Here is a 26,319-nt window from a genome sequence, read left to right on the forward strand (position 1 = left end):
TGAAATTTTTCGGTGACGATTTTTTCATTTTCCTTTCGACTTTTTTAATCGTTTTTAGGGTCGTGTATAAGTGAATGTTACAATATTTAGCGATGTTCATGGGAAATTAATTTCTCTTATAGTTTAAGAAAAGCGAAGGATTCTTTCTGTCTGATAAAAATGCTTGTACTGGGTTACCAGATAAATCTTAAACCTTTCTAAGATCATGTTTTTTCTTAGAAAAAACAAAAATTCCACACGGATGGCATAACAGATGGCAGAAGATTATTGAACAGAATAGTACGTATTTGGTTTAAACGTATTATTATAAGATGTAATAAAGTTTATAATTTGTACTAGAAAAGATTTAAGGCTCATCCGATAATCCAATACTAATAATATTATGATATACACTGGCTTACGAAATCACTTGAATGTTTATCACAAAATTTTTCACGCGTTATGACAAAATCTTTTAAAATTTCGTTAGCTCTATAATGAAACACGATTATCGTAATTAGAATAGTAACGTTCTATTTGAATATTAACGAAAGCAATCGAGAAATGTATATAGAAGATACAAGACATTTATTGGAAACATAAGCAGGTACACTTGATGAAGAATTAGCATACGTGAAGAATAGTCTTAAATATCCAATCAGTGATAAACATGGTCTCGCTAAATATTGTGCTTATTATATATATTATTATACATTGATGTTATTATAATGTACATTAATAAAATAAAATATTATATTATGTGTATATATATTATTTTTATTATTATCAACATTAATTATATTGAATATATATATATATATATACATTGATGTTATTATATATATATATTATATAATATATATATAGCATATTATAGCATATTATAGCATATTATAGCATATTATAGCATATATATAGCATATTATAGCATATTAATAAGCATATTATATATATATTATATTTATATATTACATATAGCATATTAATAAGCATATTATATATATATATATATATATATATATATATATATATATATAATATGCTTATTAATATGCTATATGTAATATATAAATAAATGTAATATATAATATGTAATATATAAATATATATATATATATATATATATATATATATATATATATATATATAATATGCTTATTAATATGCTATATGTAATATATAAATATATATACCCCAATAAGTATCTCGTAACTTGTACATACATTTTCAGATCCTTTCAAATTTTACTGATATACTTACATTGCGATAATCGTGTCTCATTACAGTGCTAATGAAATTTCAATATGTTTTTCATAATATCTGAATATGAAACGTTTGTAAAAGTGTTGGAATACTTTTGTTAGCCACTGTATATACCCTTTCCTACTTGATATTTTAGGTAGTCTGTTTATTTTAATCTTGGAAATTTGAAAAATTGAAATACATGGGAAGAAAAGTTAAGAGAGGAATATGTCTGAAATATAAAACAATTTTTGACAAATTAGAAAAATTGTAATTATCAGTTCTATAAGATTGTTATCGATCATTCAACGCATACGATTTTTCTTTCTGATTCGAAGGAAACTTACCAATGAATAACACATGAATCTTATTTCTTTCTGTACGTTTTGATAAAAGTACAAGCTACAGTACGATCGACAAATCAAGGTTCTTGTCTCGAGCGAAGGTTGAAGAAAGATTCCATCGACACCTGCGCTGTATCTTTAATTCATCGAGGTTGCTCCGCGAAATATGATGCACGTGGCGCACGTCAAATCGTCGATAGAAATCGATTGTACAACTGAAATGAGTTTTTTGTATCGATACAGATCGGTATTCGTCCCGCTCGTCGAGGAAAAGATTTCGTTCACCGAAGCGATTCGTTGTTTATTTAACGCCAGTCACGTCAGCAATAAAATTTAATGTGCTTGCGTTACAAATTGCTCCAGATCATATCTTAGATGACAGTCTATCGTATTCAATTCGTTATATGCTTCTCGTAAAATGAAACACAAAGATAGAAATAAAATGTTCGAATACGTTCGTAGAATTATTTCTGTATAGAAATTTTTAACTATTCCGAAGTCATTACTTCTCCTTCTACGCAATTTGTTTATATTTTACCAGTTAAACTTATACTTCGCTTCCTTTACCTTTCTTTTCTACGTAAAGATAACATATTCATCCAACGCTTGGTCCTTCGAATATATCCATAGAATTATTTCTTACATAGAGATTTGTTCTTTTTCTATATAAAAATCAAGAAAGTCAATCAGAAATATTTCTTTAAATTTTACCCACACAAAACATTACGCTTTGACAAAATCAAGTGACCCGTATTTTTAACGGAACACAAACGAAGAGTGTCTTCTTCTGTCATTTTTCAAACAATTGTTGTAGAAAAAGCTTTCTAAAAAAAAAAGATTACTCTTAAAATTATTCTCTGCTCTATCCTAAGTCTCTATCTCCTCTATACTGCTTGATTTCATTGTTAGAAGATCTCTGTCGGCTCATCAACCGTGAGACGCACGTCTCCCGGCCCATCATTTCCCCGAAATCTCATCTGTAACCAGTTTCTGGATCGCTTCTATTAGGCTGCTTAGCACGTAAACACGTCCAACGATCTCGTTTAGAGTCAACGGTGCTCCACCGTGAAGAATCCTTTCGAACAGCTTGGAAACTTGCGTCGCAACCGCCTCGCGCCGTCGAAGGTTTGTCGGCAATTAGGCCGTTTCTCGGGAACATAATTAACACCGATGGCGTTAATGAGGCCGCGAAGGTGTCGAACGAGCCAGCTGTTCGCCTGGTTTCAGGAACACGAACGATTCACAAGATTCGAGCCTCGTGCAGGACGAACCATGAAGGCGATCGGAAAAACACAAGACCAACTTACGTTCGCGAACAGTCATGATAATTGGCTTCTGGCTGTATCAAACATTAAAAATTTATTCTCGTCTGTTATCAGTAGATAAACCTTCATTCTACGGAGAAACGATCGAGTCTTGGCTGCTTGGATGAATCGTTGGACCTCGAGCATCGCGTGAGACTACTTTCAACGGCTAACAAGCCTTTGATACGTTTATTCGACTCGGATAAAGCATTCGAAACTCTTTTTGGATGGTTTGAACAGCGGTTATCCGAAGATTTTGGCTAATTTGTGGACTGATTTTTGTTTATGCAGATTAATCTTCTCGACCGGTTTCTGCTTGGCTAATAGTCAGTATGCGGATTTCTATGGAAATTTATATTTTTGAGAATAGGATTAAAATTATATTATTTGATATTTTATATATTTTTGATATTACGTGCATTCTGCTCAATTTTGCACTTTCAAATTTCCTATACATGCATAGAAATTCTTAGCCCATTAGTAGGATTGATTAGATATTTGTGTAGATCCATAGTATGGTTTTCTGGATGTCTGGTTTTAAATTTTCTATCTAATTTTTGCCAGTTACGTTTTTATACTTCTTCAAATACGTCTCAAGCCTATATACCGTAGAATGAACTACATCTACTTTCTCTGAAGCATATAAGACTGTTGAACAAAATTATATCCTTTCGTTAAATTGATTTGTAAGACCAAATCACAAATCCATGGACTATCAAGCACACATATATTCATCGCACACGATATTCCTAATGAAAACCCCACAATGCCCAGAACATTCTTTTAATCATCCCTTCAATTACGTTACCATGCCATATTCTCTATGTGTAAACACTTCCTCCCGTAAAGGAGAATCCACGAAATCAAGGGAAAAAAGGAATGAAAAACGAAGCGGCCATACGTTTAAAGTCGAATATATCGCAGTCGAGGTTTAAATTTCACCGCGTAAGAACCGATCGATGATATCTATACTCTCCGCCGTACCTTTGTATCTTTTTTCTGTGGTGGCATCCTGCCGGGACAGCTTGACGTGGAATCGTCGAAAAACGCGCATAAAGCCGCGCGTAGACGGTGATTCGTTTTACGGGCACGAAGGGCGTGCTGCCACCAAAGAAATTCGCAAGCTCATGCATATACAGGGGAAAGAGGAGGGACCGTTTCAATGGTATCAATAGCCGATCGAAAAACTGGTACAATCTTGCACGCCGCGTTCTCTGCGAGCCTTCTTGCCTCTTCTCGCCCCTCTGCCTGCTTCGTGTGCCCGTTGGTTTGTCGGCAATCGCTGCCAGGAAGGCCTCACCTGGGCCTTTTTGCTCGAGTCATTGTATTTGCGCGAGCGTGCTCGAAATATTAATCCTGGTCCCGTGCATGAGCCCAACCTGGCCCACCTGTAGCATACGAGATACGACTTAACTCGATGGAACTGCACACGCCGATCTTCGTACGATGCCAATTGGTTTAGACACGCGCTCCTATCACAACGATCGGATTGAGTCCGTTTGTAAGAGTTTGAAGGAGATGAGCGACGTCGACTTGTTGGCGTTTTGACAATCGATTCGAGCTGGAAGGTTGTGTTAGGATGTTTCGTGAACGATCCGTTATATTTTGTATTGTTTTGGATTGTTGTTTTTTTTTTCAGAAAGTTGATGTGCTGTGAAATGAATTTATATTTGAACAGTTTAAGATGGTTTGGGATTAAAAGCTGGTTGTTTTCATTTTTATTGTCGTGGGGGGAGTGTTTGGTTATAGTTTAGTTTGGTATATTGTAGTTTGAGGTAATTTCGAAAAAAACACGCGACAATGACAGAAAAGCGAAAGTTTGTAAATGAATTTGTAGTTTATATGTACACACAAAATCAACAAATAACGGAAAAGTAAAAGAATCGATCGATTAATAGACAGGTTATTCCACAAGTATCACAAATTACATATCCGAAATCCCTGCTCTTGTTCATGAACCGCAAATTCCAAAAAAAGTTATTAAAAACAAATCACCAATCTTCAAGAAGTACCATCCTCTGTGAAGACCTCTGCAAACTAATCGTGATGCGCCGAAATGCAACTTTGCTATTGGAGAAAAAGTACAAAGGGAGAGCGAATAAAGCACGCCACGTATTCGGGAAGTATCGTTTTATCAGGAATGTTCGAGCGATTGGAATGCCCCGAAATTAGTAAGTCAACGCCAGGTCCGCTGTAAGTAACACGAAAAAGCTATTCGAGATATTGAAACGGGGGAAGGAACACGTCTACCGATGAGATTATCGTTCTTAATGCAAAAGCGATGGAACGTCGGCGTGCGTAGAACCGATAGAAAAAGCAGCGTGGAATTTATCGTCGCCGAAAATACATGATATTCGGCCTTTCCTAGAGAGGCGAACACGCTTAGAAATGGCCGCTTTAAATTGTCGGGACAGAACGTACGGGTTCTACGTGGCCATGGAGTCCTCGGATGGGATCAAAAGACGTCTGGAGGATACTAGAGAAAGGAGTGGCTGAACTGGATCTCAGCTAAGATAAGCGGAGCCACTACCGTGCTACCATACAGCATAGAGATAGGATAGCTCCGGAGAAACTCATTACCCTCTAATAGTTCCCCGTACCGTAAAGGTTCCGCGGAAGGACTATCCAGAATTTCAATTTGAGAGGAGCACGACTGACCGAGAGCCGGCTCCGAACTGACCACGCTTTGCATAATAAATAACCGCGGTTTCGAAGATCTTGGGAATTTTCGGAACGTGGTCCGGATTGGCCTGGTGGAAGATACTTTATCCTGGGTACCATTTCGGAGTGTTGATTTTTTCAGAGCGTTTTAATGAATTCGATGGAGATTTTGGTTGGTGGGAATCGTCAGGTTACTCGATGAGAGGAAGCGATTTAAAGTAAAATAAAGGAGGAATGAGCGGTTGAGTTACAGATTCTTTTTAAGTTTAAATTTTAAGATTTTATTCGTGGAATGTAGCGTAAAATAAAATACAACAATGGTGATGCGATTATTTCTATTTAGTTTCTTACAACTCTCGAATTATTCTTGCTTGTAATTCTCGCGTGACTTCTTCTTACAGATGAAAAATAATTTCCTCTTGGAGAATATTCGAAATTTTCTTTTAAAGATACCTATAGTACTCGTCCCAAAAATCCCAATTATTTTGTTTTAACAAACTTCCTCCTGTATCGCCAATTCAGAATTCCACATCACAATTTCACCAACTCCTCGCTTCGTTGTCCTTTAACTTTAAAGTTCACGTTGCTCGTTACGTGATCCGACGCATCTATGTCCCAGCATTTCGTGTACGACGTACATGAGTTGGGTTTGGAAACGGTGGAGTGTCGGAAAATTAATTTTCTTATCGCCAACATCTAAACGACAAAGACACGGCGACTCTGTAATGGAAAAGGAGAGACGAGGGAGAGGCATCGCTCGAGAAAACAAGATACCGAGCGACGTTAGAATGGTCTCTAGTTTTCGGCAGTGGCACGGTCAACAAGCGGTATTTTAACGATCTATATAGCGACACGTCCGTCGGGTTGACATTTTCGAGTCTGCTCCACGAGTCTCGTAGTTGCTCCTCTGAATAGATAGAGCCCGGAGTAGTTCCCTTAATTGGGCCCCATGTTGGCCCGCTATCGTCGGTAGCGGACGGTAGTTGAGCTACCTCTTTCTTTACCCCTCTGTTTTCTCCATCTTTCCTCGATCTACGTTCGTTTACGTCCGGTACGCGCAGTCGCGTCTTCTTCGACCCTTTGCAGGCCCCGTAGCGCGCCTTCTCTCTCGCTTCTTCTACTTTTATCTCGTCGTTGATGCACGCTGTGCGCGGGTGCGCCTGATTTTCACTGGATAAAACCGAGTCCAACCACTTGTGAACGCGACCAGCTGGGGTGGCTTGTTTAATACGTTGAATCAGGGGTCAACTAATTAGGACTCGAAAGAACTGAATATTTGTTGCTTTTTAAAAGTAGAATTCTCATGATGAATTTGTATTCTTTATACCAATGAGACATATGCGAATTGATTGATGACATTTTTTTCGAAAAGTGAAGTTACAACAGTCAAGGGTTAGGGCGACGAAATTTCTTAAGTGTATAGAAAATATGAAAATATAACCCTTGTTATATTTCTAATCTTATATAAAAGTATCTTAAAAATAGTATCTACGTCTTTTTACTTGTTAAAACAACAATGAGATTGGTATATAAAAATTCGGGAAACGCAGCAGGGTTATAAACACGATCGAAACCCGAAGGATCTCGACTATGTCATCTAAGAAACATTCTGTTTGTTTCTTTCTATTTGTTAAAATCTATTTTTCCAATTTTCTATCTAAATCTCACTACTAAATCCAAATTATCGTACATCACAGCGCGCGAAATTTTCACGTTACGTTGCTAACAATCATTCCAATTTGTTTCTTCGATGTTAACGTTTTCTCATGAGGGTGCGTCGACGGAGTAGACGTGTGCTGATGACAGGTGGCCAGATTGCTGAAACTCTGGGGGAGATCGAATGGCCCCGAGTGTATACCGGTAGCGTGGAACTCGATACAGGGTAAACCGAAAGTAGCTCGTCCAAGTTAATTTGGTATACGACAAGGAATTCTATACGCGATGTAGAACCTTCCGTGGAGGAAGTCTTTTTTCGCGAGCACCAGCTGACACGTTCGTCTAACCAGCGACGATCTCCTCGAAAAATTCTCAATTTACGCCGTGGCGGCACCGAAGATAAACTTATCATCCGTTCAGTGTTAATTCGTTCCAACGTTTGAACAGGAAAAGTTCTCTCAACGTATCCTGTATACTCATTGATATGGAAATTTTCAAGGAAAGACTTTTGTCGGTCGTTAATTCATCGACGATAAAAGGAATTTTCTTTTTCTTTTTGGTAATCCAAATATTTAATTTTTTCGGGTTTATCACGTAGAAAAGTAGTTTTCTATATTGTTGTTGGTATGTGAATTTATTAAACTTTCCACTAATCAAAGAAATATTTTTATCGACATGAAATAAGGTACATAATCTTATGGATAGTAATGGACTTCCGATCTAACTCAATGAAGCTCTTTTTTATCTTCTACCATTTCAAAGCTATAACTTGTTCCGATTGCGTGGATCACCCTATATACTTGAATAGTATCTAACTTGTACTTTACTGTTCCCAAAACTTTCAACTGCACCCTTCGCCATAACATGTCTATTCACCACAGGCCCAAGGACCAGAATCTCAAAATAATGTTATCTCTCCCCTTCCCCCTTCTCTTAAAAACGATCAACTAAACCTTCTGTCCACATGCAGGGAATTATATTATTAAACGTCTGACATAGAACCATAAAGAATCGCTCGTATGAGTGGAAGCACGGTTTAGAATTCGTAATAAACAGAACAGCAATATGGACGGTATGCGATCCCGGTGTGCAGAGGTCCCTCGTTTTCCCATTGAAATATGCGTGGGTCGCGACCCACGGTGCTTTAATTAAAGCGTCGCGTAAAGTTAATTTATGGGAAAAGCGGTGGCCCATGGACAGAGCAACGGAAGCCAATTAGGCCGGCCACCATTTCATCGGCAGCATCAGCAGCGTTTCTGCTTATCGACTCGTTTCTTCTGTTCATTTTTCCTCCGTTCTTCTTTTTTCTTCTCTCTTTCCTTCTTTTTTCTCTCCTCTATCGGTTGGTTCGTTCTGTCTGTTGTGCCGCCCCTTCTTTTGTCGTTACGATTCTCGAGAATGTCGTAGAAACGCGACTTGACGATAGAGTTGTACGCGAGTCGACCGATAATTAAGAGTTTTAATTACCTTCGGTTGAGCTGCTTTAACAACTTCCCATTTCGACGATCGCTATGTCGTAACAGGCTGGTGTACACCCTCGTGCACAAGTATTGGAACGAATTGGAACTCGGTATTAATTATTTCATAAATGAATTTATAATGAATCTATATATTCAACGCTGTAATAAAAATTAACATCTTTATACGAGAGTATGGGGAAAAACAAGAAATGTCACAAAATATCTTTATTTGTTGAGAAAATTATGTTTTAGTATTTTAGTTCACTGGAAAATGACCAACATTCGAGAATTGTATTTTTCATAAAATGAAATGTATACCTTAAGCAGACATCGTAAAGAAAATGATTAATAGAATATTAATTATTTTTATCCAAGTTTTATTCCAGTACAGAGTAGATATTCCTTGTTTTTAATTAACATATTATATTATTATCATTATGATTTAGTAGTTCCGCAGTCCCAATTATTACACAAAAAATGGACATTCCTCGTTTTTCCTTTTCTTCATACATCTCCTCTTTTTGGCATCGACAATTTCGTTAATCGTATTAATAATTTTTCTATCGTATTTAGTCTTAATTAATTCCAAATGTCGATTCACATTTTAGGTAAACTTTTCTGTGTTTTCATTTGTTTCATACAATCCTTTTTTTAGTGAGATTTAAATTACGGGATTGTGGAGACCGATATGATTTTTAATACATTGTGTTGTTCCTTCTGTAACTCATAAAAATAGCTATTACAAGTTTTTGCATCGTTATGTTGCATAAATTGAAAATCATATTTGAGTAATCGTTTCCCTGATAATATAAATCAATTGGTCATATTTTATATGGGAAGAGGTGCTGTAATACTTACGAACGGGACTGTACGAACATAGAATCGCGAGCCTTCGACGTTCGTTCAAGTTATTGTTCTACCGATAGGGAGAAATAGACGAACAGGTGCAACTTTTTCTTTGTTCCAGCAAGTAGAATTTCTGTGATGGTGTTTTTAACGGCAATGTTTGCTCGCGGTATGAGGAAGAGTATTTCGATCTAGATACAAGGGATCGGTTTCACGATTACTGGATTGCATTGTAATTTGTGCGATCAGAGGATGATTGAATAGTGGAAGGCTATTATTACCCTTGTTTTAATTGGCTCGGAGCTGTTCAATAATCGATTTGTAGGCAATCGTTGCTTGTAAAAGGTGAAATTGAAAAAATTATTTACTAGGAAGTGCACAAAGAGGTGCACTGTTCTCTTTTACTATTTTCAGATATAACTGGTTTGTATGATAGTGATTGAGGTTCGTTGTGTAATGAGAGTAAATAAACCTAATATCCTGCACTGTAATTGCTTTAGATTGAAATTAATTTCTAAAATCGTGCTAAAGTAGTCATCGACCGGCTAATTAGAGATATTTAATCAATCTGATGTATCAAACATTGTCCATGCTTCCAAGCGTATTTGTATTGTGTATTTGTATATACTTGTTACATTAATCTTAATTTCATCAAATTACAATTGAACAGAGAAAAAACGATTGTGCAAATCTCTCAGCTCATACACTGGCTCCATCATAAATACATTTATAACATTTATATTTGCAGAAACTAGCTCAAACGAATCTTTCTCGTTTAATCTATAAACCTTCCTGACTCATAATGAGATCTTGAGTATGTAACTCCTTTGATCTTCATATCCGTGTGAGATAGGGGCACGGCTAACCATACAAAATGCACAAGCCTTTGTGAGATACGGGCACAACAAACCAATCATTTTTAACACATTTTTTGTACTAATAATCGTATTTAAAAGAGCACTAGCTTCTTTTTGCGTTCCCTTCTGCTGTGCATATTATTGCATTAAAAGCAGACAGATACAGAAGATAGCACCATAGTTAAAAATAAATATACTACCATGTAACCAAGGAACAATTTCGCTGAAACAAATTGTGCATTTTTGACTCGTTAGGTCGAAAAAAATTGTACGTTACTCTGCGCTCTTTGGGCCGTTTTCGATCGAATCATATATTTTTCTAAAATTTCTATCTAAACAAGTTCGAAAAAGATAAAGAAGTATTGATATGCGTGATTATTTGCTTTCATTTTACGCTTATTTAAAGCTGTTTTTGCATGAAAAATTCAATACTCGTAACAGAACTAAAGAGCTAAAAGACAACTTCGAGTAACATTCCAATCTGTCTATCGAAGAAGATCACAATAAACCCGTAATTAAATTCACGCACCGTGCTACAAACGGATTCTTCGGAACTGAGCCGGCCGATCGAAATTCCGTTGTCATAACCGTCCAACGAGCCCCGGTGGAAGAAACGAAGAAACAGGTGGAATATTTTCGCGCCGTCTGACCAATTTGTCCGCATCATACAGACGGAGTTGCTCGTAAAATAGAGCGCTCCATTCCAGGTTAACAAAACCGGAGACGGAGAATAGGAGGGAAAGAGAAGGGGAGATCGGTTCGGAATACCAATGAGAGAGGCGACTTCTTTCGCAGATTGCCGCCGACAGTGGCTTCATGGGAAGCGGACCAGAGCTCGTTCTCGACTCGAGAACGGTGCTAGTCGCGCGGCAACTCGATTGACACACACTCGCACAAACGAGCTCCGGAGAGAAGATCGACAAGATCGGATCGCGGCTGGCCACGGGTCCGGGACCGGTCCTTTATAAATCTGGCGGGGCGCAGCTGGCAATTTCAGGCTGCTCCCTCGATACGGAACCCCGTAGGCGGCAATGAGAGATGAACCGCGGAATCGTAATCGAATCGTGGCCACATTGTTTCGGTTATCCTAGCGCCGCGTCGGCGATCGATATTGTAAATCTTCGCCTGGCAGGTAGGCCGCCTTGGTAAATGGAGCAGTTACCATTCGACTCCTTATCGGATTCCCTTCGGAGTTCTTTTATAAGGCGAGGGTGGTTTCAGTTTGGTGCCGACTTTAAGGAAGGCAGATGTTAGTTTACGAGGGTCGTTCGAAAAGATTTTTATTATTTGTTTTTTTTAAATATATCTAAATTTATTTGCCATTTGTTAACATGTTCAACGCGTATGACGCTCGCTCGGGTCGGCATCCTATTTTTACATTATGTACGGTATAGATCGGAATGTTATACGCGAATTGCAGATCGGGGAATTATGAAAAAGTATTTCTTAATAATTCGTGTTAAATAAATAAATTTCACGATATATAGACAGGTATTGTATGAAAATTATTTTTCCTGCATACAGCACGTAGGAAGTGAAAATCGGGCCCGAACGTGTTAATTAGTAACCATAAGCGAGTTTTTTAGTCTGCAGTAAATACAGTGGCTGACGAAAGTACTTACCAAAAAATTTATTCGATGAATATATTATCTACATTATGAAATTTGTTGAAGTGTCGTTAGCACTGTAACCAGACACGAATATCATGATTATAATAATAAAATTTGCAACGAACTCGAAGTTAGAAGATCGTTACATTTATTGCAAACGTGTACTTAGTGAAAAATTAATAGGTATGTACATAAATATATAGCATGAATAGTAGTCTTAAACATACAGTTACTCCTAAGGATGGACCAACTTACATATTGTGATTTATTAATATAACGAAGAATCGAATGTTCAAATACTTTGTAGTATTTCGATATTGGTCTGATACTGATCCCCAGGTTTGGATACCGTATGTTCATATCGGTTCTATAATGCATTTATATAATGCTAATTTCTCTGTTTAGCAAAAGCTTGAATTTAGTAAAAGCTTGTCCTAATTACTAAATACATTTATACCGATAACTGCGATATGGAAATTATAATAAAATTTTATTCAAATTTTCAAGTTCTATTGAGAATCAATTACTTCTGTAAATCTGCGTTTATATTAAACTACTACGTTTGAAACGAATAGGTCGTTGAACCAAAATCAGACGAATGGGTTATTTCTGGCTCAACGATTGAAAGCCAAAACTCAGTTTCAACTTGCTTGATACTTGGTTGATACTGATAACTGTAGTTTCCTAATGTAAACGCAGCCTTAATTAACTTCCGTGGTTACGCACGCGAGATGACAAGAGCCGCGAGTCGAAGCGCTCATCAACTTTCGCGGAATAGCGAGGCGCGTTTCTCACGGTTTCGCGAGACGGAAGTCGTTGGAGCAGGGTAGAAATTTCGCGCGACGCGACATAAATCTGCTCTCGTAATGGAATAATTATAAGCCGCCATGACGCACGAGACTCGACAACGATACGATGGAACAAAAAGTCGGAAGAAAGCAGAAGGAAGAGGAAGCAGAATGTCAAGAAAAAAAGAGAACGCAAATACGAGAATTATTTTGGAGCAGGGGCTGCGCCGTTTATGTCGTCTTAATCATCTAAATTAGTCGTAAGCACCGAATAATTGCGTGGCTGCGGTACAATCAAGACGGTGAAACACTATGACAAATCATGCTCGCGTCTCTGGCCTTGCACGAACTGGTTTCCCATGAACGAACTTCATTTAGATCGCTTGGATTTATAGCTACGCTCTGGATTCTGCGAAATTATCGAGACACGCGTAAAATGTGGTCACAGTCCAGCTGCTAGCTATTAATTCTCTGTGTAGGAATAAAGATCGCGCGAATTAATTATACGGAGAAACTATTTGCGAGCATGTGCGCAGGCGCAGCTGCGATTCTTCGCGCGTGTCGCGCGACGAAAGCAAGAAAAATGATTAAATCTCGAGACATACAGGGTGTCTCGCGCAACCGGGGCAAACTATCACCCTTAAATGATCTAAGATATAAAGGAATTTTATTCGACAAATTTAAACCATGCGATGTATCATCTACTGTGGGTGGCCCAGTTTTGCATATCTTAAGATCATCTGTATTTTTCAAATAGAACTATACAGTTTTTCATACATCAATCGATGTGCAATCTCTTTGTATTCTCTATAAAAAATATCAATACGTTGACCACACGAATTTCATATATTTTACCGATATTTTGGAAGTGATAAACCGAAATATACTACTCTTACACGATACATTCAATTTTTGCAAAATATTGTGTTCTATCGTATTTGAGCACTTTTTCCTGAAATGTTATGTAGATCGTTCACATCGTCGAAAATTTTCTATTTCATCTCATTTCGATTATTCTAAAAAATTTAGTAATATGTGGCTCAACGATGACCACCGTGCTGGTCAACGTGTTAAGGCATTCTGGTCGAAAATTGATTGGTTTAAAAGATATTTTGATTTTAATTCTGCAAAATTATGCATATGAGAGTTAAGGAAAAAATACGCAGTATTGCGTTTAGGTTTTGCTTGTCTTTCGCACGGTAAATTTGATGAGATTAAAATTGAAATATTTTTGAAGACTAATTATTTTTAGACGTACAAATTAACCAAATACTCCTTTACAAAGAAGCAAGAAGTGTATCGGCTAACGTATAGAAAAATGTATAGTTCATTTAAACGAGTATAGGTGACTTTAAAATCCTTCAGACACGATCACTTTCAGAGCGAACAAATACACCAGATCGTTCATCATTCGAAACCATTTAATTTTTGTCTAATGAAATTCATCTCTATTTTTTACTGTTTCAGAGTTATAGATTGTCTCAATTATGTGAGACACTCTGTATATAAATATATATACAGATCGAGTTGAACAGTCGACTTCCGAGTGGAAGTTGGTGATTTATTCGTTAGAAACTATAATTTTAATAGAAAGTGTAATGGGATTAGCGTTGAGTGGTATTAATTATTTACCGTGTTCTTTGAGACATGGGGAGATTGATAGTTTCAGCGGAGTTTTAAAACAAAGTTGAAAGTTTCATTGGGATATTTAATTATAAGAAAGTTGAAATAACGCGAATTAATTGATTCTTTGATCTTTTGTTTTATCAGTGTTTTAGATAATACGTATATCGATCTTCGGCGATTTCGATCTTGCGAAAGTTTAAAGTTCTCGGATAAGTACTGAACTTTTTCATTCATTGTCAGTCCTCTTACCAGAGGGTTCGTCAGCCTGCTCACTTCGTGGTCAGATTCTTCGAGAAAATGCTTATTGTCTCCCACGGGGCACCGTGACATCGAGACATCGGCCCTCACGGCCCTATGTAGAGTACACGCGATTCTCGGCGGCAGAAAACAAAGGACGTCGAGTCCCTTGTCGATTGTCGGCACCCCGAAATTATAACATCCGCGACTTTTTCGGTTACAATTAGAACCGCGGCAGTACCACCATTCAAGCCGCTATCGAGCGTAAACCCTGATGACATATTTATAGTTCTGGCTATCTGAAATACGATATTTTTAGAAATGGATAGACACTTCACGAAGCGTCGACCTTGACACATGCATCTTCTCTATAGAGTAGTCGATGCTAGCAAGCGAATTAAATAATATCTTTGTTTATTCAAAATTCATGGTCAAAATTTTCATTTTGGTAATTACCATCTGCTATTACAATGCTATCATCATTATCGATCATCTCGTGACACTTTGTTTTATTTTATAGAAATATTTTATTCATGAACTCTATCGAATAAGTAAATTTCTTGTTATCACCTCGTCAGACAGGTGACATTTCTCGATTTATTATAGGACCCCGAGAGTTACGTTCGATTAATTACGAATTCAATTTAAAAATGATTTATTTTAAATGCTAATTTTTAACATTCTCCTTCTCCCATAAAACATCGAAAGATCAAGGTATCCCTCCTTGTACAGCATTATCTTATTTTTGCTTTCGTCCGAATTCGACTCAGGCCCGAGGAAATCGTGATTTATCGATGAGTCTTTTCGAAAAGACAGGTGTCGCGGATATGCGTACAATTCTGCAACATCGTATCAAATGGAGAAAACGAAATGTGGAAAAGGTCAAAAGGAAAGAAGTAACAACGATATGTATTATATATGCATGTATACAGACATTACAAAATATTTAGCACAAATATATATTTCACAGAAATGACTAAAGTACTTAAAGTCAATTATTCGTTATATTAATAAACTTCAATATTGGGTAGAAACATGTATAACACTTAATTAAGAGTAATACAATGCTTGAAATGGCTATTCGTGCTGTATGTTCATTTCTTGCTAAATGTATATTTACGGTAAGTATCTTGTAGCTTCTATATACATTTACAAATTGCTTTCAAATTCGAGCAATATAACGATGACACCTGTGTCTCGTTACAGCGTTAATGAGATTCCAAAATATCTTATATAACCCGCAAATGATTGCGGGTTTTGTTATTACCACCCAATGTCACTCAATCACTTAGTTGCCAACCCAATACATAAATGTTTCCTACGTGTTTGAACGCTTTCACGAGCCAGTGTATCTATCGCAGATCGTGGAATATATCGATGACTTATCGCACAAATATTGCGCGTATTACTTTTTATGAAATTTGAGCTTCTATATACGACAGATAGTTCTCGACTGTTTCTTCATGCTGTATAAAAATCATAATTATATCTACTTGATAAATTTGTCGAAAATAATATCTTTGTTTATTGTATATAGTTTATATATTGTAGTATATACTTTATATGTAATATAACGATATTTTCAGAAACCATGATCCACCTTTGTAATTGTATGTCGCTAAAACGCAACTTGCGAGCAATTTTATAATATCACCGATGAAGATAAATACAGCGCAAAGATATTTATTTAATTACTAAGTACTAGTGAATTTTTAAATCTGTTTTTCTCAGAAACGCTAAAAATAATCATGCTATATTTGTGCGATAAATCATCGATATGTACAGTCGGACAAGGAACCAGTGTATGAGAATGCTAGTCATTTCTGATTAACCTTACGATGGTAAGGATCTGAGAAACGAGCCGCTTGTTACTGACGCGACCTCCAGAGTTATGCAATTACTAAGTCCAACGATTCCTGGTGGTCTTCTTCCTGTTGCCGTGGAATATGGTTTACGTTCTTGGCTGGTCTTCCAGATGAACGCTTCTTACGTGTGTTTGTTCGCCTCGTGTATTCGCAGCTTGACATCCCGCGCGTGTTGTCTGTACTTGTCGAGGATGGAGTTTGTATTCGTTTCACTCGAACGTTTCAGGAGATATCGGAGCCTGTGAAAGGTTGTACTTCCTTCTGGTTACACGATTTTTTCAATTACCTGGCATTTGCAAAGTCAAGAAATTGTGGATTGGGGAGATTAATGGTTGCCAACGAAAAATTATAATTGGAACTTTACATGATCGTTATTTAGCTTTATCCATTTATTTTATAAGTCTGCTGCTTTTCCATGTACCAGTATAATAATTAGAAATTAACAGTAACGGCGAAAAGAAATTTTAAAGAGTAAAATGGGAAAGAATCCTGTAATTTTACAAAACTGAATTGTTGTTAGACCGCGGATTTTTATGCATTTATGGGAAATGTAAAAGTGCATAAATGCACAGTATATAAGTTATCCAAAATAGAATACTTCTTACGATATTTAGTGGATGAAATAAATTTTAATTTTAATAAGTTCAATTTTTTTTATTGTGTTCATAAAAATATGATTTTGTATAAAAAATATGCAGTTTAATTATAACTGACAAGAGAAACAAATATGTATCGATTTTCAACTTTCTTCTGTACGTCATTATCATTATCAAATTTACTTTTATCCAGAAAAATCTCAATGATGGTTATGTATGTATATCTTTTAGTCCTGTATATTATAATGTCTTATAAATTCTCTATTTTTTTTTCTTTTTTTTTTAAGATTTACTCTGAACTTTTGTTCGCTATAAGATTCTATTTTTGGAGTCTTCTCATCTACGTAATTTCATTTTGCGATCAGATTATGATTTATGATCACAATTTAAGTAGCTGTAACTTTGTTGTCAATTTTAAGCCATGGGAAAGTTGAGTTTTCCAAGAGGGAAAGTTATACGGTTGCGAGTAGCATTAGCTCGACTTGTAATCAAGTAGAGTTATTGCAGGTGGTTTCTTCCTTTTTAAGAAAAGTAATCGGCGAATCGCATGTAGAAATAATTTTGCAGCTCTTTTTATTGCTTTCTTTTCTCCGATCATTAAGTTTTATTTTGTCAGGGACATTAGTTCTATGATAAACTGTGTTTCGAAATATTCGAACTAAATATCTACTACATTCACTTTACTCTAATATATTTCAGGACAATATCATAAAATTGTACAAGTTATGAAAGCTATGTCTGTATCGTGAAATTTTAAATATGAAAATATACGAATACTTGCTTTCTTTAATACAGTATACGAACTACCAGTAGTTGCAAGTGTACAAATAGGAAGACTCAAGATGATTTTATATTTTATTAGACCTGATATATAGGCTATTATAACACGATATAATTTATCTGCAAATGTTAACATGCAAAGAAATATTGATATATGTAATTGTCAGACATGATGCAGTTTTAGTCGTTCGTTTAGTTATCAACGTATGAATAAAAGAGAAGATACTTCCAAACTGATAGATTAACTATCCTAACTAATTCTAGCGTCAATATCTAAAATCGATTAAGAACATTCGTGGAGGAATCGTGCATTCGATTACCTATAATGTACATACGATCGATAAGATTTTACATAAACAATTAATATTTTATATGATATGTATATATCTGTCGATTCTACAAGAAAATGCTAAATATTCCTCTCGATTATTAATTTACCATTTATTCATATATTTTACTAATATTCGCCCTTGATATAAATGAAAGTATTCACACACTAATGAGCGCGACAGTATATCGCCGCTCTAATTCTTAACTGTTCTATTTCCACTAGTTCGCGAACTGAGAAAACTGAGTTTAAAATTTACGAAGTTTAATATTATCGTGTGAAGTTGGGACACGAAAGAACTGAATATTTGTTACTTTCTAAATAGAATTTCCATTATATCATCATGAATTTGTATTGTTTATACTTTATACTGTATATCAATGAGGCATATGTGGATTGGTTAATTACATTCTTTTGAAAATTGAAATTAAAACAGTTAAGAACTAGGGCGATGAATTGCACTCTATATCGATTATCTTAAATCATATTTTCAAAATTTCATGATTTTTAATTTGCATCTCTCATCTTAATCGATATCACACGCGTATCATAAAACTGCATACCTACTCAGACGCAAGGCTTATGTTTTACCATTGTTCATGCACTGCTTCAATTTCTTAATTCACGAATGGTCACAAAAAATGCCATCCCACTATCCGTCTTTCAATATCGAAATACACGCGAAGAATGCGCGGCGGAATTAATTGGAGGCGAAGGCTGTAATAGTGGCGCGAGGTCTGGCGCATTTCACGATTCATTTTTCGGATTGGCCGAGACAGGGAGATTAATTGATCGACACGGGTCAAGAGGAGAATTGCCGTGTCCCTCGAAGATAAAGTCAGCGCGCGATTCTCGGTTACGCTGCGCTGGTCAAACACAAAGGGAACAGACGTCGACGCCCGAAGTCACGTCGTCGTCGTCGCCCCGGAATCGCGTGGGAGTCTGAGGAATTGTTAGATGAACTGGAGAATTGCTCACACCCACGATCGGAAAACGGTCGCCGCACCGTTATAAATCGGCGCGGAACCCGCGGACTATGTGCAATCTTAAAATTCAATTCCCATTCCTCTTATGACTCACTCTCGTACTTGGAGCGCGAGAAGACCAACTGCTTCCACTGGGAGATAATTTCGATATTCGCGCGGTTTGAGCTGTGGGTTGAGAAAGAATGCGTGGAATATCGAATCGGTAGTTTGGAGAAAAGAGAAACGCGCTTTGGCGCCTAAGTTTCTGCAACCAGACTTGCGTATCGGTCGCCGAGCAGAGCACGAGGCACGAGGCACGGGGCACGGGGCACGGTGGCTTTACCGTTCGGGCGTTACATACACTATCATTTAAGGATACAAGTACAGTGGTTGACGAAAGTATTCGAAATTCCAACACTTATCATATACAATTTTTATGAATATATTATGAGACTGTTTGAAATTTCGTTAGTACTGTAATGGAGCACGATCGCCGTGATTGTAATACTGAAATTTGGATGTAATCAAATATAATGTACAAGACATTTACCGCAAATATACACTTTCAATTAGTGACAAATTAATACAGTATGAATAGTAGTCATACAAATATATATATATATATTTATTTTATAAAATTAAAATATCTTTTATTTTATAATATATATATTCTTTGCTTATTCTTGATAAGACATATGTTAATTGCAAAACCATGATTTATTCTAATTACCTAATTATAACATGGTATTGATATATAATAAGTGCGTAAAAATATTTTAAAAAAAGCTGGATGTCATATTCTTTCTTTCTTAATTGAAGATTTTAATTGAAGATCTTAAGAAAAAAGCATAATAAGCTTTGAATTCTGATTTTGATATTTTTTTAATGGCCCCTACTTATTAGGCTCAAAGATATGTCTTGTAGGAATTAATTAAGAAAGTTTTACAAAGAACCAAGAGTATAGTTAATGTTATAGGACTAAATTACAGATTTCCGTGAAATTACGAAAAGTTTAAAGATGCAGAAATGCATAGGATGTACATGACACCTATGCGAAAACATATAAAATATCCAAAGTATATTTCTCTGTATAATATTTGATAGGTAAATCAAATTTCTGCATAGGTGCTACGTCAGGGATTCAGTCGTATTGATAAAAATATAAATCTGCACAAAAATCCCCGCTCTAGTTGTGACAATTAATATTTTTCAAATATCCATCAAGTAGATATAAAGATATATAACGAAAGCTAAAATCAAATAAAAATATTACGATTTTTTGCAGTAGCGTAGCGTCTTTAATTTTTCCCCATTTTAACAGGACGTTAACTATACTAATTGCACCGTAATGGTATTTTCGCTCTCCTTTCAAAATATAATGGTTCACTTTCGTTCTCTGTTCTTTGTTCGCTGTCACCATTGGCGTCATCGGCATTTTATATCGGCTCGCACGCGGATTTATCGGTGTCCCAGAAAAGCGCGGGAGCGCCGCGTCGCGTCGTTTCTCGCACCGCACCGGTCGTCGTACGCATTTCGCATACCTTGCCCACGCACATGAGTCAATCGGCGCATGATGACGCCAGCATGGCCCTTGGTGACACGTTGTTTGAGTCATGTCCCCGTTTATCGATATTTCGACGAGACCTCGCCTCGTCACAGTTAATTGATAATTAATCATTGTGCTTAGTTTTGCATCAAACCGATCACTTTCTCAATGTTCTTGTTAAACTTCGAATATTAGATTAGCAAGTTCCTGTTGAATATTCATGTCCCGTTACTCGATCGACGATTAAAACGGCGAATGATTGAAAAGTTCGTGCTAATGGATTTTGAAGTGCTTAACGATAATTAATCTGACAGAAGGTCGATCTAAGTAAGTTTGGTATGGAATAAATTAGATACGAGGCTATAAAAAATTTTATCCGATGTTGATACGAAGAAACGATCTCGTATACATGTGAAAATTACAATTTTGAATTTCTCAGCGAGAGGCATGTCTCACGATTTCTTCTTCCGACATAAAAATATACATACAACTGCGGGATGTATTTTCATTTCTCAAGCAAACTTTCACTGCGCTGGTGGCTCCTAGACGAATATTTCGTTCATTTACTTGTACACGGTATGTAAACTAGCTAGCACGTACAGGGCAGTGAAAAGTAATAGCGAATATGTAGAATAACGTTTTTTCGCGCTACGCTTCTTTTTTTAGGAAACCGGATTTAGAAATTTGTTAAAAATGTGTTGGTTTACTTGACTAGTTCTTGACTGGATACGAATAAACGATCACCAAACTATTGTTCTACGTAATAAAGTACAATTGCAGACAAAAATAGTGAAAATAGTATTAATGAATAGTGTTAATAAAGTTTCGTTAAGTACAGTCTGTTTACACAAACACGTAAATATTCATTTCAATTACTTACTAAATAATCTATGTACTATAATGATATACATAAATACATATAATAAAAAGAATTTTATGTACGTAACGGTAGTACTAGTTGGATTAAATTTTATTGATACCTACTGATATTACTACTTGTCTACGTCCACTTATTTTTGTTTTCGGCGCACGACTAGAAGTAAAATAAAGTTTTTCCGAGCAAGGCCTTGTTTTCAAGAAAATCGAGAGAAAATGGAAAATACCAATACAGTCTGTCTCGAAAACGAAAAAAGATTTGTTCTACGTTTTCAACTTGTTTTCACATATAGAATAACTTGCTTCGATTATTCGTTCCTGTTCAATAGGGAATGAAACTAATTGGTGTATTGACCGATAGATTTTCAAATTGGATTTTCGCGAAAATAACTTACTTTTTTACATAGAATCACTCGCTTGCCCATAGTTACTAGAATACCCTATATAATAGTTTAGCCACTAGCTTAAGCTTCGTTGGAGAAGCTCATCAGTTGTTATGTAAATACTTCTCCACTTATTAGCTTATTTGCTTAAAGCTATCGAGCTTTAACAATGCTAACGAGCTAAAAATTTATCTGAATCTTAGATATGTTGGTGGAAAATAACACTTAGGGACAAAAATTAGAAAGCAATTGTTCTGTTATGTACTTAGTCTTCGTCTGTCGTACGTATCGATTTGACGTATTACGATAAATCGGTTATACGAAAGCTAAAATGGCGAATTCCATTAAAATTAGTCGTCTGACTTTTGAAAAATGAACCCATAACGATTGGCAAATTTTTATGGTACCATTTACCAGCAGTGGAAATTTCTAGAAATCAAGGGTCTCGGTACAAATGATCGTAAATTTATTCATACGATAGTCTTTCTCCTTTTCTGATATATGTTGAAAGTTCTTTTACAGGGGAATTATTGTAACATACAACGCGTTACGTAAATATATTAGTACCACATTTTTATTAATTTTCCTAAAAAGAATTCCCATTCGAAGTGAAAACGACGATCATGCGTCACGGAGTCGAAATGGAACATTTAAAAAACTACAGGATGCGTATTACGTTTTCATTGACGTAAAATGAGTCAGTCTGCAATATGTGATTCAAACGAATAAGTATTCACCTCAAATTTCATTCAGTCGAATGCGTCATGCGTGACCTTTGCCCACTATTCTCGGAACTATGCTGATATGTATAAAGAATACCAGTATCACCCACGCCTGTTACGATATCGCACCCTCGAAGCTTAGTTCATTTTTTCTGTCGTCATCTACCAATTATATTTTCTCATTTCAATATTTCGATAATTTTTTCGCAAGTCTACTCCAACGCTGTTTTAAATCATATCCCACTTGAACATTTCCTTGCGTCTACAGGCTGATGCAAAAGTTATGAAAGCATCGGGAATATTTAATTTTTTCGATATAATTTTTCCTTCTCTTCTTTCCACAACATTTAAAGTACACCAGAGACGTTTATCATGGAAGGTTACTGCGTTCTTCATTCGCTTTCAAAATTTTAGAGTTTTATTTGCGGGATTTACTAGGTTGCCCGAAAAGGTTTACGTTTCTTTCGTTTTATGAGGAAATAATAGACGCACAACGTTTTTTGTTTTATATTATTTTGTCGAATCACGTACGATCCATTTTGTTCTGTTGAGATAAACACCTCGACATTTCACAGACTTGGTCTTACGTTTGTATAAAGGTGTACTGTTGTAAAAAACACGTTTGAGAAAGAAAGACACTTTCCGGACAACCTAGTACATTGCTATTTCGGTAATAAACATTAGGACACCTGTTGATTGTGTTTATCGAAAAATTCTAATTCTTCACTTTATGTTTTTAAATCATAAGGCATTCGTACAATTCATAATAAAATAAATAGAAAATAAAAGCGGTAAAAATATTCAAATTATACTAAGTACCAATATGGCCAGCAGTGTAATTTCGATAAATTCGAGATTCAATTGGCTGCCTCGGTCACCAATTATAAAGTCTCATTTTCGGGATTTAATTTCCAGAAATTCGAGATATAATTAGTCTTTGATCGCCAGATTTGACAACTCTAGATTGTTTTTCCTTTGAGGATACAGTAAGCAAGAAAGGTATACGTAGACAAACGAAGGATCACTGAGCGGGAAAAGGAGAATCGAAACACGTAAGTTAATCGCGACTTTTGCATCATGTACAATCCTTGTTGCGATTCTCCAGTATCTCATCGTTTCTCCAAAATCCTCGTTCTACAATAATTCTGCAGCGTATCTGTTCTCCTACATTGGCAGTCGCGGTGATAATTTCTCTTTCGATCAAACTAATTCGATCAAACTGACAACACGAACGACACGAAGAAGAACACACGAATGGGAAGACACACGACGGACGAATGCAAATCGGTTGCAGTATGCCTTCGTAATCGTTTCTCGCGAGTGTCGAGGCTTCCTCATGGCGGGACAAGACAACACGAATCGTACGGATCGCGCGATAACATCTAATATTCCACCGCATACGGCCGTGTTCCGACCTTTAGCCACGGTGAACAAGGTCGGGCGCCTCGCAAGCCCGTAAACCATCTTTAACATCCGTGAAAGGATTCCAACACCCACGGTCGAGAGCGCAGCAGTCGGCCACTAGTCGACTCCCACATCGCGGATCTAGAAGTTTGAAACGAAGATGAGGTTGCAAGGATTACGTTTCTCGGAACGCTGAAAGGGATTATTCAGGATCTAGACGGAGCTTAGGAGAAAAGAATACGTGGCTTGACTGGTCGTCGCTTCGAATGCAAGAGGTTAGTCATGTTCGGGTCGACTGAAATTGAAAATTTTGTCAAGGATAATTGGAAATTATGCGATTTAAACGTAAAGCAATATTTTCACGCGAAACGTTAATATGTAATTTAAATATAGAGCAAATCGTGCAATACAAGTATACAGCAGTACACATCTACGTACATATATGCAAAATGTTAGTACGTGATTTAAACACGAAGCAATATTTATATATCGGATTTTAATACTTTCTACGAATTGGCATGAATTTGAAATCGAACATATAACAGATCATGACGTTAATTTAAAAAGCAATTTTTTAGAATTGGAATGAAATTGGAATGAAAAATCTCATATATTAGCAATAATTCGTTCACATTTGCGATTGAAAGATTTGCGTAATAAGAAGGTCTAATATTTAAATTAAATTTATTGGACGAGTGTAACGTTGATGTTTAAAAGTGCGAAAATTTACTATTAGAAATATTAATCGGTTGTGAATTTATAGTACGTTTGGAAAAGCGATTTGAGTTGGTTTTTGTTAGTTTACTTAAACTACTGGAAAGCGAAGCTGCCTCCTTTTACTATAAAAACGAGAAAATACAACGATAAAGCGAAAGAATTCAAATGGACATGTAGCAAGAGGAAATGTACAACAATGTCCAAGTCGTAGTTCAATTCTTCCTGCGGCATTTTGCGGGACAATGAAATTGAAAATTGAATGAATACTCCCGGCGACGAAACAACAAGAGATTCTGGTAAAAACGTCGGTACAAGGTTGCGGTTTTAGAGCCGAGGTACAACAGGCAGAAAAGTCGTGAAATAATCGAGGTTCTGCCAGCAAATTCCTGGTGTACTCGAAGCACGATAGGACATGGCGTGTTGCTCGGAGAGGAAAGTTCACGCGCCACCAGTTCGCGAACCGCAAACACGATCGTCATCCAAAAAGCAAGATCAAGAGCAAAACTAAACGATCGACCACAAGTTGTACCGTTAAATGGAACTTTCAGTTGCGCAGCACTTTATTTTACGATGAAATGCCGTTGAGATGGACAAAGTCGGTGGTCGTTTTGCATGAAAGAAATTGGGGATTTTGTTGGTAGTGGTTTAGGAACAAAGATGTTGGATATAAAGCTGTAACGTGGAATAAAAAATTAAATAGTATCATAGTTGTATAGCATTTTGTAGCATGTGGTTCTTTTAAAGTCGACGAAGCACTCTGTGCGTTCATGTATGAAGGGTATAGGAAAAAAGATGATAAGTAGAGATAAGTAAAGTTCATGCAAATTTATATTTTTATGAATATAATGTAAAAATGGAAGCTAGAAAGAAATTTCTTTAGTTTGTTAAGTACCATCGTTATGATAAATATTACACTGTGTGTGTTTCATATATTTTTTCGTATTATGCATGTCTGTGCATTTCTGCGCCTTCAACTTTCCGTTAAATACATAAAAGTCCACGATCTAACGATAAGTCGTATTTTTTATTCTTTGTAGGTGTGCGATCTTAAAATCTGAAATCTTCTCATAAACACGGCCAATCAATTCTGTTCAAACAAAATGAGCTTATTTAATCTTAAACACGTTTATTATTGAAATTAATTATTATTAATACTTATCGTCTAAAGACGTAATTCTAAATATAAAGGCTACTCCGCTTTTTCGATTATGTCGCATTAAGGTACTCCCACTTGGCCACGAATTGATATCAAAATTAAAAGACCAAGAAAATCAACGAGTGCAAGTGTTTATTCTTTTATGGGAAAGGTATAAAAATTTGCAAAATGTATACTAATACGCAAAAGTATGTAAACTATAAGAAATATAGTACTCGTAATACTATTTAATAGGTGCTATATTAAATATTAATTAATCCTATTAATCTATATGAAGGAATCTCTGCATAGACTCTATTCACAAAAATAGATTGCATAAATATTCGTGATCTACTTATCGTGTTGTTGCCATATGACGTTCGTATGTACGT

At 36.2% G+C, this 26,319-nt stretch overlaps 1 protein-coding gene across 7 annotated transcripts in view; it reads left to right on the plus strand.

The window, feature by feature from the left end:
- LOC125386170 overlaps positions 1-26,319 on the plus strand; it is a 241,613-nt gene that overhangs the window by 54,016 nt on the left and 161,278 nt on the right. The window lies entirely within an intron of this gene.

The sequence above is a fragment of the Bombus terrestris genome, chromosome 13 (assembly GCF_910591885.1).
Source record: "Bombus terrestris chromosome 13, iyBomTerr1.2, whole genome shotgun sequence".
NCBI classification, from domain to species: domain Eukaryota; kingdom Metazoa; phylum Arthropoda; class Insecta; order Hymenoptera; family Apidae; genus Bombus; species Bombus terrestris.